General features: G+C 40.0%; 1 protein-coding gene across 5 annotated transcripts in view; it reads left to right on the top strand.

The window, feature by feature from the left end:
* The window catches only part of adka (adenosine kinase a), a 283,424-nt gene that overhangs the window by 138,996 nt on the left and 127,403 nt on the right, over positions 1-17,025 (top strand). The gene's annotated exons all lie outside the window — the stretch shown is intronic.

Raw genomic sequence — 17,025 nt, 5'->3', positions numbered from 1 at the left:
TCCAGTATTAATATTTTACTAATCATTTTCACCCATCATTGTATCATGTTTGAAATAGATAATCTTATGGTTTCAAGCCATCATAGTTCATATCTGAATATGTGCATGATAAATGTACATATATTCATGTGATTTTCTGAAAAACAGGAGGTCTGAGGCTTTGCAAATTTTATCCTGGAATATTTAGTGAGTAAACTATCAAAATCAGTCACCATTGGCTGCCATGTAAATGAATCTTGTCCTTGTTCCCTGTGCTGAGAGAGATCTGATGTGAATCCATAGCTAATACATGCACAAATGAAATGGGAGGCAAAGATGGCAGGCAGCCATTAGAACAGATCTGTTCAAGATACCATACAAATTGAAACAGTTGTGGATCATAATGCTGCTTGAAAAAGTTAATTCCACATTATCAGCCCTTATGTGCAACCCTTATGGAAAGAAACACATATCTGCACCATTGCTAACTATACATGAAATTGCAGTGATAGTAGATGTCATCCAGATGTTGTATTTAAACCGCTTATCCTTTCCCTCATCATCTTTAAAAATCTGTTTTTGTTTTTCATCTCACTGGCTGCTGGCCATTACAAATCTTTTGCAGCAGCCTATAATATGTTTTAATTTGATTATAAAAATAAAACTCCCATCTTTCTGCGAACTGAAAAGATCAATGTCCACTTTGTATTTGTTTTTTACTCTTGCCCGAGTGTAAGCATTGCCCAAGTGTAATGACCATTGTGAAGGTGGTAATGTACAGTAAGATGTAGCAGCAGAAGTAGGCTATTTGGCTCATTGAGACTACTCCACCATTCAGGCTGATCTCATAATCCTCATCTCACTTTCCTGCTTTATCCCTATAACCCCAATTCCCTTACTACTTAAAAACACATCTCATCCTTGAATATACTGAATGACTGGTGTGTGTATGGAATGAGCTGTCAGAGGATGTGGTGGAGGCTGGTACAATGACAAAATTTAAAAGGCGTCTGGAAGGGTATGTGGATAGGAAGCATTTAGAGGGTTATGGGCCAAGTGTTGACAAATGGGATTAGATTAGGTTAAGCAATCTGCTCAGCATGGACAAGTTGGACCGAAGGGTCTGTTTCCATGCTGTACATCTGTGACTCTGTGACCCAGCCTCAACATTTCTTTGTGTAAAGATTTCCAGATTCACTATCCTCCAATAAAAGAAATTCCTCCTCATGTCTGTCTTAAATAAATGACCCCTTACCCTGAGATTATCACCTCTTATCCTAGGTGCTCCAACGTGGGGAAACAACCTTATCAGCATCTATGGTGTCAAGCCCTACTAAGAATCTTGTATAATTCAGAATGGTTGTCTCTCCAATGAGTACAGGGCCAACCTACTCAACCGTGCCTCACAAGACAACAATGCTTTTATTCTGCAACAATATTTAGTTAAATAAATGAAATAATTCTGGCATTTACCTTGTCAAGGCCCCTTAGAATCTTGTATGTTTTGGTAAGCCTCCTCTCATTCTTCTAAACTCAAATGACTCCAACCCAATTTACTCAACTTCTCCTCTTAAGACATCCCTCCATACCCAAAATCAACTTAGTGATCTGCTTCCATGCCAGTACATCTTTGCTTAAATAAGGGAACCAAAACCGTTCACCATTTTCTAGCTATATTTGTACTAGTACCTTGTATATTTTTGGTAAGGCTCCCTGACTTTTATATTCTACTTTCTTTGAAATAAAAGCCAACAGTCCACTTCCCTTTCACCTGCTGAACTTATGTACAACCTTGAGTCATGCCCAAGACCACCCCAATCCCTCTGTACCGCAGCCTTCTGCAGTCTCTTTATCTATTTAAATAATATTCAACTTCTGTTATTCCTACCAAATTGCATAACCTCATATTTGCTCACATTTCACCTGCCAAAAGTTTGACCATTCTCTTGGCTTGTCTCTATCTCTCTGTAGACTCTGTCATCCACAAAATTAGTGTATTTACTCTCCTCAACGAAGTCATTAATGTATATTGCAAATAATTGTGACTCAGGACTGATTCCTGTGTCTCTCCACTAGGGTTGCCATCCTGAAAATGACCCTTTTATCTCAACTCTATTCTAGGATAAGAGGGAAATGAGAAACATCGTTTTACAAGCTTCAATATGTGGTGTCAATGAAAAAATTAATGAGCAGGATAGATAAAGGGGAACCACTGCATATATTTGTATTTCAAAAAGACATAAGGTACCACATGTAACACTACCTAAGTAAATTAGGAACCCATGGCTTTGGGTAGTATGTCAGTATGGAAAGAAAATTGGCTAATAGAAGACTTGTCGAGAGCTGTCCCATACCTGCCTTGCCTGCTGTAGCACCCATATGATCATAAGACACAGGAGCGGAAGTAAGACCATTCGGCCCATCGAGTCCACTCCGCCATTCAATCATGGCTGATGGGCATTTCTACTCCACTAACCCGCATTCTCCCCGTAGCCCTTAATTCCTTGTGACATCAAGAATTTATCAATCTCTGCCTTGAAGACATTTAGCGTCCCAACCTCCACTGCACTCTGCGGCAATGAATTCCACGGGCCCACCACTCTCTGGCTGAAGAAATGTCTCCGCATTTCTGTTCTGAATTTACCCCCTCTAATTCTAAGGCTGTGTCCACGCGTCCTAGTCTCCTCGCCTAACGGAAACCATTTCCTAGCGTCCACCCTTTCCAAGCCATGTATTATCTTGTAAGTTTCTATTAGATCTCCCCTTAATCTTCTAAACTCCAATGAATACAATCCCAGGATCCTCAGCCGTTCCTCGTATGTTAGACCTACCATTCCAGGGATCATCCGTGTGAATCTCCGCTGGACACGCTCCAGTGCCAGTATGTCCTTCCTGAGGTATGGACACCGTACTCCAAATGGGGCCTAACCAGAGCTTTATAAAGTCTCAGTAGCACAACGGTGCTTTTATATTCCAACCCTCTTGAGATAAGTGACAACATCGCATTCCCTTTCTTAATCACGGACTCAACCTGCATGTTTACCTTTCGAGAATCCTCAACTAGCAGTCCCAGATCCCTTTGTACTTTGGCTTTACGAATTTTCTCACCGTTTAGAAAGTAGTCCATGCTTGTATTATTTTTTCCAAAGTGCAAGACCTCGCATTTGCTCACATTGAATTCCATCAGCCATTTCCTGGACCACTCTCCCAAACTGTCTAGATCCTTCTGCAGCCTCCCCACTTCCTCAGTACTACCTACCTGTCTACCTAACTTCGTATCATCGGCAAACTTCGCTAGAATGCCCCCAGTCCCTTCATCCAGATCATTAATATATAATGCGAACAGCTGCGGCCCCAACACTGAACCCTGCGGGACACCGCTTGTCACCGGCTGCCATTCCAAAAAAGAACCTTTTATCCCAACTCTCTGCCTTCTGTCAGATAGCCAATCCTCAATCCATACCAGTAGCTCACCTCGAACACCATGGGCCCTCACCTTGCTCAGCAGCCTTCCATGTGGCACCTTATCAAAGGCCTTTTGGAAGTCTAGGTAGATCACATCCACTGGGTTTCCCTGGTCTAACCTACTTGTCACCTCTTCAAAAAATTCCAACAGGTTTGTCAGGAACGACCTCCCCTTACTAAATCCATGTTGACTTGTTCTAATCCGACCCTGTTCTTCCAAGAATTTAGAAACCTCATCCTTAATGATGGATTCTAGAATTTTACCAACAACCGAGGTTAGGCTAATTGGCCTATAATTTTCCATCTTTTGTCTTGATCCTTTCTTGAAACAAGGGGGTTACAACAGCGATCTTCCAATCATCCGGGACTTTCCCTGACTCTCATGACTTTTGAAAGATCTCAACCAACGCCTCTGCTATTTCCTCAGCCACCTCCCTCAGAACTCTAGGATGTAGCCCACTGGGGCCAGGAGATGTATCAATTTTATGACCTTTTAGCTTTTCTAGCACTTTCTCTTTTGTAATGACAACCATATTCAACTCAGCCCCCTGACTCCCTCTTGTCTTTGATCAGAATTATCTAATCTAAGGGGTCTGGCCACATCTTGGAGCAAAGTGATTGGGTATGAATTAGTGCACTATGTATCTACTATAGATGTGATGTACAGCAGCTCCCATGTGCTGAAGCTGCAGCTCAACCCAAACTGGCATCTCTTTAATATATTATTCACTAATCACTCCAGTACTCTTTATTTACTTGAAGGATCTCCAATCTTTATGTGTTATAGTAATTTCTTATGCACTTCTATCAATTATATACCTAAGAAATTCTTATTAAGAAAAAGGTAAAAGGCCTAGAAACGTAAACAGTTATATAGAAGTTATTACTGTCCAATTTGAGCTATAGTTGAGAAATGCTCATTTTTTTTAAAAAAGGATTGCAAGTCCTGGAGTTATTGATTGTCTCATGAAAGTGGTGTAATAGAGATTCACATAGATTCTATTACAAATGGTCGTTGTTACCAACAATGTGGTTATACTGATTAATGTTGTAAATTGGGTTTCTTTTGTTAAACCGATTTTCTATCTTGTCAAGAAATTGGCAAAAATGTTGCTGATTCGGTTTACAAAAACATTGTCAACTTGGTTCAGTTAGTAAATTTTGGGTTCAAAGTTCTTTTTAGACTTGAGCACAAAAATTAAATTGACATTTTAGTGTCATATTAGGGGAGATATGTGATGAGATGTGGTCTTTTATCAAATTTTAATTAGCATCCCATCTGCTTTTTGCAGAAGTTCATGTAAAGTTAAAAGATGAGTTTATGTTGACAGTGCTTCTGTCTTGTCCAACTTTTATTCCTGAAGAAATACCATCAAAAACACATCCTGTAATTTTTAGAATCTAGCATATAGATTTTCTGGTACATTTATCTATATAACACTTTACACATTCAAAAACAATTATCTGGTGCAACAAAGCCTTCAGAAGAGGCAGAGAAGGCAAAGATGGGAAAGATGCAACAAAATTGTACAAAGAAGCTCATTTATTTTTAGAAAACATGGACCTGATGTAACTGAGTCAATTGCTGTAGACTATTGTGAGATCATTTTGATGTTTTAAGCTGTCAGGCATCCTGAAACAAAATACATTTATTTGTTCCAAGGTACTTTTGATGAATTACTATATTGTCCCAAATTCCTCCATGTTTTAAAATAAAATGTTCAGTTATTTTACTAATAATTTGATTGAAGCCTTATCTCGTCTATAATGTGAAAAATAATTGTAGCTAGTTCCTCCCACAATGAGTAAAAATTTGTATCTTTTTGAATTCAGAATTTGGATCGGTAGCACTTGTTGGCTAGTGATGAAGGTTCAAAGTCTGAAGTTAATTCAGGATTTGTTGAATTTGATATCAAGTAAGGTTTCTTAAACAAAAGCACTTAAAAGCTTAAGATGGCTCAGAATGGAATTCATTGTCTGGAAAAGTTGCTGTGGAGTACACTCAACTTAGTGACAACTATTGGAATGCACACCGCAAAGGATGTCAAAGAATTTCAGAGAATCATTTCAAAGGGAGAAAACCTGGGCAATCTCCTGTGAGTTAGATTTTCAGATTGTGGACATGATGTGAGGTGAAAATAAAGCACTCTGGTCAAAAGATGTATCTGTGTTTATCACATGCTCTTCCCCCCCCCAGGAACGCACAAATGAAGTGTTTTAAATCCAACTAAGTGTGCACCCTAATTAGATGTTCTGCCAGTGAATGAGTGTGTGTAATGAAGGTTACAGTCTCTCTGTCCCTGTCCCCCTTCTCTCTCTCATAATCATTGTTGGAAGCAGGTTGCCAGTATATAGCTATGTTCAAACAGGAAACTGGATAACTCTCCTCAGTGAATTTGCATAACCCAGAATCTCCACACGGAAAACCAAAGACTGAAACATTTTTAATTGTTATCTTTTTACTCACTTTTAATTTCCTATATCTGTTTGTGTGTTTTAATTTTCCTCATATTTTATTAATTAATTGATTCACTTTTTACGTAACTCAAGAGCCTGGCTAAATTGGCTGTTGGGCAAACATAAATTACAATTTAATCATGAAGGATATCAATGAGGGAAGAGATCTTTTGTTTTAAATTTACCTTATGACCAAAAGAGGGAGGTGCTAAAACAAGGAGCCAGTTTCTCTACCCAAGTACGAATCATAACAAATTGGAGGCTTGTCTGGACAATGTACCACAAATGAAATGAATGAACTGGACTAGGACAAGTAAGTTGCCCTGGGAGGGACCCAGCTCAAGTTTTCAACACTGCACCTTTTGCTGGAGAGGACAGTAGAATGGTACTGTCTTCTCACGTTCCTATGAATGTCCCCATGGCTGGGATAAAGCAATAGATTTCAATACACTGCAGCACAGGGGAACTACGCAGAGCAGAGGAAAATCACCTATACCATATATTCAAAATGAATGGGTACCCAATGAACACAGTGCGCCGATTTCTCAGCAACAAGCCCAAACAAGCAGACAAAATACATCCAGAAACCCTAGGCAACTCCCCTACATCAAAGACATCTCGGAAATGACTGCCAGATTACTGAGACCCCTTGGCATCATGGTAGCCCACAAGCCCACCAACACACTAAAACAGCAGCTAATGAACTTGAAAGACCCTACACAGACAGCAAGCAAAATTAATGTCATTTACAAAATACTGTGCAAGAACTGTAACAAACACTATATTAAACAAACAGGCAGAAAACTAGCCACCAGGTTACATGAACATCAACTAACCACAAAACGACATGACCCTCTCTCACTAATATCCTTATATACAGATAAGCAAGGACACCACTTCAACTGGGACAACACATCCATCCTAGGACAAGCGAAACAGAGATACACACGAGAATTCCTAGAAGCATGACATTCCAACTGGAACTCTATCAACAAACATATCAAGTTAAACCCCATCTACCACCCCTGAGAAAAAGCACAGGAAATGACATCACCAACCGAAAGAAATCCAAACATATATATAGAAAGCGGGAATCATCATCAGTGCTTCGCCTGGAAGCCTGCTGAAGATGTTACCTAGGAGGGTGATGAAATGTCTGGAAATGAACCTTTCAGCTCAACAAGCAAGCCTACATCCAGACTTCTTTCTGTTTGCCAACAGGAACTAACCCAAGGAGTCCTCCAGTTTTACTCCATTTGAATGAGCTTACAGGCAGCAACTGTGTGGACCACTAAAGCTAATCAAGGAGATGTTTTTGGAACAGAATGAGGAAATCTCCACATTCGACCACATTGTACAGTTCCAAAGATGCCCCAGGAGAACCTCGTGGCCCAAAAGCAGTTGAAAATCTCTCAGGCTATTAGAAAACAAGCCAACAAACATGCACCTTTCAGACAAGAGACAATGTATTTGTACTCCTACTGTAACCAGGTGAACCCTTAAACAACACAGTGGCCTGTAAAGAGTAACAAAGTAGCTTATGCAAGTAAACTATCTAACTGAGGCACCAAAGCAGGGGAAAATAGCAGCAGTTGTATCATGTCAGGACAATAAAATAGGATCATAGCCAAGAAAGAAACGAGCAGGTTACAATCTGTCCCATGACCATGGGCCTCGAAAATGAGGGTACCAGTGAAGGTGAATTGAAGGGAGCTTTGAGTGCGGCCTGTATTGACCTCCTGCTGTTCACCCAAGTCAAATACAGATATGAGTAAACGTCTTCATTGTTATTTATCCAACTAGGTGTAGAACAGCAAACAAACTGAGATACAGGCTATTAGACTAGACGGGATTGAAGTTCACTAGGAGGTGTGAGCAATTCTGGAAACTCTGGGAAGCGAGGGAGGAGATTGCAGAACCTTTGGCTTTGATCTTTATGCAGCTATTGTCTACAGAAATAGTGCCAGAAGACTGGGGGCGAGCGAATGTCCCCTTTTTCAAGAAGGGGAGTAGATACAACCCTGGTAATTATAGACCGGTGAGCCTTCCTTCAGTGGTGGGTGATATCTTGGAAAAGGTTATAACAGATAGGATTTATAATCATCAAGAAAGGAATAATTTGATTAGGGATAGTCAACATGGTTTTGTGAAGGGGAGGCCATGCCTCACAAACCTTATTGAGTTCTTTGAGAAGGTGACCAAACAGGTGGATGAGGGTAAAACAGTTGATGCGGTATATATGGATTTGAATGAAGCATTTGATAAGGTTCCCCACGGTAGGCTATTGCAGAAAATACAGAGGTATGGGATTGAGGGTGATTTAGCAATTTGGATCAAAAATTGACCAGCTGTAAGAAAAGAGGGTGGTGGTTGATAGGAAATGTTCATCCTAGAGTTCAGTTACTAGCGGTGTACTTCAAGGATCGGTTTTGGTGCCACTGTTATGTGTCATTTTTATAAATGACCTGGAAGACTGCAATGAAGGATGGGTTAGTGAATTTGCGGATGACACTAAAGTCGGTGGAGTTTTGGATCGTGTCAAAGGATGTTGCAGGTTACAGAGGGACAAAAATAAACTGCACAGCTGGGTTGAGAGGTGGCAAATAGAATTTAATAAGGAAAATTGTGGGGTGATTCACTTTGGAAGGAGTAACAGGAATACAAAGTACTGGCTAATGGTAAGATTCTTGGTAGTGTGGATGAGCAGAGAGATCTTTGTGTTGTTATGCATAGATGCCTGAAAGTTGTCACCCAGGTTGATAGGGCTATTAAGAAGGCATAGGATGTGTAAGCTTTTATAGGTAGAGGGTTTGAGTTTTTGAGCCATGAGGTCATGTTGCAGCCAGACAAATCTCTGGTGCTGCTGCACTTGGGAGTATTGCGTATAGTTCTGGTAACTGCATTATAGGAAGGATGTGGAAGCATTGAAAAGGGTGCAGAGGAAGTTTACCAGGATGTTGTCTGGTATGGAGTGAAGGTCTTAGGAGGAAAGATTGAGGGACTTGAAGCTGTTTTCGTTAGAAAGAAGTAAGTTAAGAGGTGATTTAATAAAGGCATACAAGATGTTCCTCGGATTAGATAGAATGGACAGTGAGAGCCTTTTTCCTCGCTTCATGATGACTAGCACAAGGAGACATAGCTTTAAATTGAGGGTGATAGATAGAGGACAATTTCAGAGGTAGGTTCTTTACTCGAAGAGTAATAAGCGCACTTTATGAGCAATTAAATGCTTGTTGGATTGGCATATGGATGATCAAAGAAAAGTGTAAGTTAGATGGACCTTAGATTGGTTTCACAGGTCGCCGCAACTTCTCTGCATTTAAAGGCTTTTGATGAGACAAGACAGGCTGCACCAACCTAGCTTCTCATAAACTGGAAGGGGTCCTTCCTATGAGGCAACCTTCCTCTAATGCAGGCCCAGTGAAGTTGGCCAGATTCAGTTTGAGGAGAAAATTAATTGCTTTTCCGGCACATAGTTAATAGAGCCTAGCAATTTTCACTGGAGCACCCCAGTTGTTCTTGGGCCTGAGCCACATCGATCCACACGGTTCTGCATTGGCTATACAAAGCTCATGCAGTCACCAAAGCCGACGCCCAATTATCCTGGCTGAAAGACTGATCCAGCAGAAAGATCAGCTGGATAAAGCAATCTGCTCTAGAAGGATTAGATTTACTCTAGGAATGCTGGTGGGTACCCTTGACTGCCCAAAGGAAAATCTCATGACGAGATGTGCCTTTAAGAGAAATTTGTTCTGTCCTGTTTCTCTTTAAGTAGAGGATTGTAAATCTGGTACCAAGATGTCTGCTCCATGGAACACCAAGTAAATAGCTTTGTTTCTTTTAAAAATTAGACAAAAGAAGCATGAGTGAGTGGGGTCAGGCTCTCTCTCACACCCAGGGGTTATAGTTTTGCTTGTAGTTATTGAAGTTGAAACTGCTAAAATCAGCTCCATCTCTGCTGCTAAAGCTTGAGTTCTCTCTTTGCTCCTAGATCTGTTCTATGGTTCCCCCTCCAGATTGGAGGAGATAGCAACAAGTGAGAGAAATCTATTTTGCTGAACTTGCCTTTGTCAAGGGTGTGTTTATGGAATGTGACTATTGGAACAGGAGCAGTTAAATACCATGTTATTTTAAGTATTTTGATAGTTAAAGTTATGCCAGTTCTTTTCTTGTTTGTATTTTAATTGTGATGCAAGAATAGAGTGGGTTTTGATTAAAAACTTGTATTTTGACAAATTGAATCACATCTGGAACACAGCACCTTCCACTTGCCTTCAAATAAGATAAAAGTTAGGACCTAGGCTATTGCCTTGATATGTTTTATGTGGATTTGCTCTGATCCATAATACCCAACAGCAGCCATGTTATGCCAGTGTCAGTTTGTGTCATTTCATCTCTGAAACAGTAAGCCATTTTTCAAAGGCTGTAGGCATATTGCTCAAAGTCACTGTTGAGTAGGAAACCAGACATCCTATCAGCAAATCTGCAGAATTCAGATTCTCCAAACCAACAGCTGAACCATTAGAGTCAACGCCACCTGAATTACTCTCTTTAATCACATTATTGCATCATCTTTTCTGAGTGGATAAATCAAGACTGATTTGCATATAGCTTACCTTTTCACTTGTTTCTGAGTTCCAGTCTGTGCATGTGTGTTTTAATTTTTCTTGCGTTTTAGGAACTAATAAACTCATTTTTTAAATTAAGCAAGGTGGTTTAAATTGACGTGTTTAGTATATAAATGTATTGGAATTAGGAAAGGTGTCTACAGCACAAAAGATCCTTCATCTTCACTCAACCTTGTTTCAACGAACAGGGGGAGAAAATTGAATAAAGAACCAGTTCCTCTATCTTCACCAAGGACGCTAGGGAACCAGGGACTCTTTCATGGGGATGGATTGTAAAATGAGGTACTGTAGGTGTTGCTTCAGATCCAAAGTGTGTCCAGTACAAAAATGTCTCTCTCTCTCTCTTTATACCAGGCAAACATGGGGTTGTCTTTACCCACATCTAAAGCGGTAGTTAGTCAATTTCTAAGTGCATGCCACAGCTACTTTGGTTTTTCCTGAATCAATCACCAACAGTACTTCCACTGCTGCATTCAATCTCCTGGCCTCACCCTTCCCAGTAATACTCCAGAGGTCTGTAACTGATCTCTCCAAACCACTACTGAATTCTGGCAGCTGCCTATTTCTCATCAAGAACCCTGCAATTCAATCCATTTGCTTAAATGGAAATTGAAGCACCAGCCCCTGCAGGCTCTTACCACAGCACCATCTGCATTGTGATGGGTTCCGCAGATGACCTTATTTTATGCCAGGCTATTAACATTCTGCGGCATGATTGAATTCTTGGACCCTAGACTTACCTTAGCAACAAGACTATGCACGCATGTGTCAGATTTTCAAAAAAACTAGTGTTCACATTGAGAACTTTATTTTAATGATTATCCTCTGTCCTGCCATATTTGCACTTTATTACCTCTCCAATGTGTCTGCAACAGCTGGGAAATCTCAATGTACAAACGCTTTATTTCATTATGGTAATAGATGTTAATGACCATGGATGCAATTTTCCATCTGCGAAGTGAGCAAAGTGACCCATGCATAAAAGGATTCTTAAAAGATATGGAAGCTTTTTAGTCTTTTAAGTTCCTTTTTCCTCCATTGATTTTTTTTAAGAACTTTTTTAATTGTCCTTTTCTTGGAATGGCATCAAAGTATGAAAGAATTGTTTGAGTGAAGCTGTAAAGTATCAGTGTAGAATCTCCTCATCTATCTCCTTCAGCACCACAAGGTGTTATCCACATAGCCAGGATGATTTATCATCCTGATTCTCAGTGTAGAATGAGGCCATTCAGCCTATCAAGTCTATCCTGTTTGATTGTGACTGAAGTGTTTCTCAATCCTACTCCCCAGTCTTCTCCCTGTCACCTTTGATTTCCTTACTCATCAAAAACCTATCTACCTCTGTCATCAATGCACACAATGACTTTACCTCCATAGCCTTCTGTGGTAATATGTTCCACCGATTGATCACCCTCTGATTAAATTTCTCCTAATCTCAGTTCTAAATAGTGATCCCTTCACTGAGGCTGTGCCCTTGGGTCATAGTCTCTCCTGCTAAGAGACCTGGTGCCCTCAACCACTCCTCATATGACAAGCCCTTGTCCTCGGGCATCATTCTTGTAAATCTCTTCACCTCCTCCAGTGCCAGCACACCTTTCTTTACATATTGGGCTCAAAACTGTTCACAATGCTCCAAATGCAGACTGATCAGAGCCTGGTACCGCCTCACCAGTAAGTCCCTACTTTTGTATTCTAGCCATTGCAAAATGAATGCTAACATTGCTTTTGCCATCCCAATTGCTAACTGAACCTGCATGTTAATTTAAGGAAATTCTGAACTAAGACTCCCAAGTTCTTTTGTGCTTCATGTTTCCAAAGCATTTCCCCATTTAGAAAATATGCTACATCGCTCCTCTTCCTACGAAAGTGCATAACTTCACACTTTCCCATACTGTATACCTTTTTTCACTTCTTTGCCCAGTCTCCTAGCCTGTCCAAGTCCTTCTGCAGCCTACGTGCTTCCTTGACATGCTCTTGTATTATCTGCAAACTAAGCAACAACCTCCTTCAGTCCTTTGTATGGATCATTGAGGTATAATATGAATAGTTGTGAGATGAAAACTGTCCCTTGCAGAAGCCTACTAGTCTCCAGCTGCCATCCTGAAAGAAAGCCCTTTTATCCCCATTCTTTGCCTTCTGCCACTCGACCAATCCTCTCTCCATGGCAGTACCTTGCCCCTGACACATGCGTTTTTACCTTATTTGGCAGCCTCTTGTGAAAAACATTGTCAAAGCCATCTGGAAATCTAAATAAATCTCTAACTGAAGCATTTATGCGTATAGAATATCCAGAAAGTCAAGAAAGTGGATTATGAAAGACAGTACTCAGTGGCATGCTAAATAACCATAATCTATAGTTTTTCATGTTTGGTCAGCAAGTAAGGTAAACTTAATCGAATTTGTGTCTAAAGTGACCAAGCAATAATTTGGTATTTATTTGGTGCAAAAATCAAAGATGCCAGGGATATTATCTAGTGCATATTTACACTCAGCATATCTGCCAAAGGCAGCAGCTTTCTCTGTAGGTCTGTGAATACCTACATGACAAAGACTGAGGACAAGTGCAGTCCCTGAGGCAGTGTGCAGCCAAGAAGAAGGATACCAACAACTTATTTGCACCATTGGGTCGAGATCTGTAATGAATCAACTTTCTAGCTTTGTGTTTGCTTTACAATGTTAACTAATATCATTTAAGGAAGGAAACTGCCATCTTTACCAGTTCTGGCCTACACGTGACTCCAGACCCATAACAATGTAGTTAATGCTGAACTGTCTTCTGGGCAATTAGGGAAGGGTAATGAATGCTGTCCTGGCCAGTGATTTGGAGGATCTGGACGGCTATTTTTACTTCAATTGAGCAGAAAGGGCCTCAACTCCATAAAATCTAGCCTATTGCATTGTCCATCATTCAAGCTATTAAAAAGATTCACAGCTGCTTCATGCTTTAATAGTCATTGGTAAGTCAATCAGAATTTTGGAGAAGTGTATATAGAAGGTACTAAGATACTTGAAGCTATTGTATCATCTTTCAGAGTACTTGTCTGGAATTGGCAATGACCAATTCTTAGGAAAAAAAGGATCGTTACTTACTCAGACTCTTTCACAGCTGATATCTTTTGCAGTCATCAGCTCCTACTTTATCATAATGTCATTTTTTAACATAGAAAACAAATTACAAAGCATCTCAAAGAAGAATAAGGGGGAAAAAATATGAATGACGAGCCAGTGAAAAGTATTTAGGAAATGTGGCCAAAAGATTGGTTGAAGATTTGGGATTTGAGTATGGTGAAGGAGATGGGAGAAATGAAAGTAAAAGAAATGCCAGAAAGTGCCTTTGTACAAGGAGAATGGGTGGATGCCCACGAACTGAAGTCTGAGAAAATGGGTGAGGAGGGTTGGAAATTTGGAGCAAAGTTATAGATGTTGAGCAGCAGTGCCTTGAAATTATTTAAAGATGATCATGCAATGTGAAACGAGATACCAGTGTTGTATAGTGAAGGCCAGTGGAAGATATATGTGAGGCAGAGGAATATAATGTCAGATAGAATATGGACAGCAGAATTTTGGGTAGGTAGAATTTATGATGCAGCTAAAATGAGAGGCTGGCCAAGATGGCATTAGATTAATTAGTTATAAAGTGACAGAAATATTGATGAAAAGTTCAGCAACACACAAACTGAGAATTTGGGAAGTGATGTTCTCTTGTTCTTGAATTCTGTGTCCTCAGGCAGGTCCTTGTCAGTTGTCTGCTGAACTGTGATTAAGTGCATTCATTGGTTTTATTCATTAAATGTGATGCATCCCCACTATTTGTGCTACCTCCCCAAAACAAAACTGCTATGTATGTGGAAATATGTGCCATGCAGCTATGCAGTCTTTGTGCTGGAGAGTATGCAAATAAGAAATTTGGCTCAGCATCCAGTTATTTGCATTGGCTTCAAGCAGTTTGTTTCAAATTGAGACTAGGAATGGAAACAGGAGAAGATAGTGACATAGGCTGTTTGGATATTGAGATGGTCTGCCATTCAACATGATCATAACTAATCATCTATCTATTGCCATACACCTACTTTTCTCCCCATATCTCTTGACACTTTCAGCTTTTAGAAATGTATTTATTTAATTCCCAAATATATTCCGTGAATCTACCTCCATAGCTTTCTGTGGTAGACAGTTCCTCAGGTTCACTAACTTCTAAGTGAAGGAATTTCTCCCTGTCTCCATCCAAAATGATCTACCATGTATCCTTAGATCAACATCTGGCCAGGACAAGCATCATCCCCGATGCGGAAACAAAAACAGAAATTGCTTGAAAAGCTCAGCCAGTTTGGCAGCATCTGTGGAAGGGTCACTCAACCCAAAACATTAACTCTGATCTATCTTCATGGCTGCCACCAGACTTGCTGAGTTTTTTCCAGTAATGTATATTTTCATCCCTGTATGCAGTCAGTTCAGCCTGGTTAGAATTTCTAAGCATTTCAACGAAATCCCCTCTCATTCTTCTTGGCTCTAGTAAAAACAGGCCATGTCAACCCAATCTTTCCTTAAATGACAAACCTGCCATTCCAGCCCCTTTGCGGTACTCCCGCTATGGTATTTTTTTAGCTAACCCAAAACTGCACTTAATATTCCAGGTGTATAGCAGCAGTAAAGACTTGCTTGCTTTTGTACTCAAACCATCTACAATGAAGGCAAAGCTACCATTTGTCTTATGCACTGCTTGCTGCACCTTTATGTTTTCTTTCGATGACTGATGTACAAGAATCAGTCCCTCTGTACCTCAAACTTTCCCAGTTATCACTCTTTAAATTCTACTTTGCCATTTTGTTTTATCTATTGAAGTGGGTAACTTCCACTTAGCCATGTTATTCTGCACCTACTATTCATTTTGTCTCTCAATTTGTCTAAATCACTTTGAAGTCTCCACATGTCCTGCTCGCTACACCCACCCCCACCTAGTTTTGTGTCATCAGCAAATTTGGAAATATTATAGTCAATATTCCTTCATCCAAATCATTGACATACATTGTGAATAACTGGGGACAAGCACTGACCCCTGTGGTACTCCACTTGTCACTCACTACCTTCGACTCTAGAGAGAACTCATTTGTTTCTACTCAGTTTTTTGTGTGCTAACCAGCTTTCAATCTAAGCCAGTACATTACCACCAATCTCAATGCTTTCATTTTCAAAATCTTTCTGAAAGTCCACATACAATGCAGCCACTGTTTCTGCTTCATTTAAGCTATTTGTTACCAGTCTCAGAAATCTCCAGTAAATTTGTAAAATATTATTTTCTTTTCATAATTCCATGATGTTTTGTGTTTAAAAAGTACTTTTTAAGTGTGCTGTTCGTGCATCTTTTATAATTGATTGTAGCATTTCCCAACTACCAATGTTAGGCTAACCAGTCTATAAATTCCTCACTCTCTGCCCCTCCCAAACCCTGAATATTAAACTGTTACAGTTGCCATCCTTCAGTCTACTGGGACTGTTCCTGAACCTACAGAAGTTTGGAAGGTGACTACCAATTTACCGACAAATTCCAGGGCTATCTCCTTTAGTTCCCCAGGATGTCGATTATCAGGCTCTGGGAATTCAGCAGTTCTCAGTTCCGTTAATTTTAACGGCATTACATGAAGACCCTAATTTCCTTCAAACCCTCCTTCCTGAAATACCCATTTCCCAAACTGTTCTGGGAAATATTTGTGCTCCATCTTTTGTGAAGACTGAACAAAGTAGTTGTTTAATTGATCTATCGTTTCTTTGTTCTTCAATATCAATTCTCCTGCATTAGACTGTCAGGGGTCTACCATTTCTTTTCACTAATCTTGTCTGCATACTTACAATGATATTGCACCCATGTACAATTATTTGCACTGTTAACTTATCTACCTTATTGTGTATATTTCTTTGCAGTCAGATATAGTTCCTTTTAAACTTGTCTTTTTCACATGTTTACACACTTGTTTGTGTTCCAGTCCAATTTACTGCCAGCCCTTGTTTACTTTGCTTTCTACCTATCTTCCATTTCTATCTTTGTTTCTCTCACTCTTGTCTCCCTGCTGAGGTTCCTGTACCCTGCAAATCCAATTTAATTAGATTATGGTGATATTGATGCAGAATTTGCAGCAGATCTGGGGCTGTTTTCTTCAGTTGAACTGGAACAAATTGTGACTATTCTAAGGCAAGATGTTACATGAACATTCTACCAGCAACTGAGACCTGAGAGTCGGCAGCATTTGTGGGAAAGCAGACCTTGTGACTTGGGATATTATTGTCAAAGCATAGCATTTAGTACCTGAAGGATTGGAATACAGGAAGAAGCAAGGTTAGAAATCCTGAGAGATTCAGGTGGCAATAGTATGACACGAGGAAGTGAAGCTGGAACTACCCTGGCTACAATAGGATAAAAGTTGGAGCTAAGCGAGGTATAGTTTAAATGAGCTGGACAACAGAAACACTATAGACTTTGAGGGGGACAACCATGATTATG

Source organism: Chiloscyllium punctatum, chromosome 13 (genome assembly GCF_047496795.1).
Source record: "Chiloscyllium punctatum isolate Juve2018m chromosome 13, sChiPun1.3, whole genome shotgun sequence".
Taxonomy (NCBI): domain Eukaryota; kingdom Metazoa; phylum Chordata; class Chondrichthyes; order Orectolobiformes; family Hemiscylliidae; genus Chiloscyllium; species Chiloscyllium punctatum.
The sequence above is the reverse complement of the archived record's forward strand: the minus strand, read 5'-3'. Positions and strand labels throughout refer to the sequence as shown.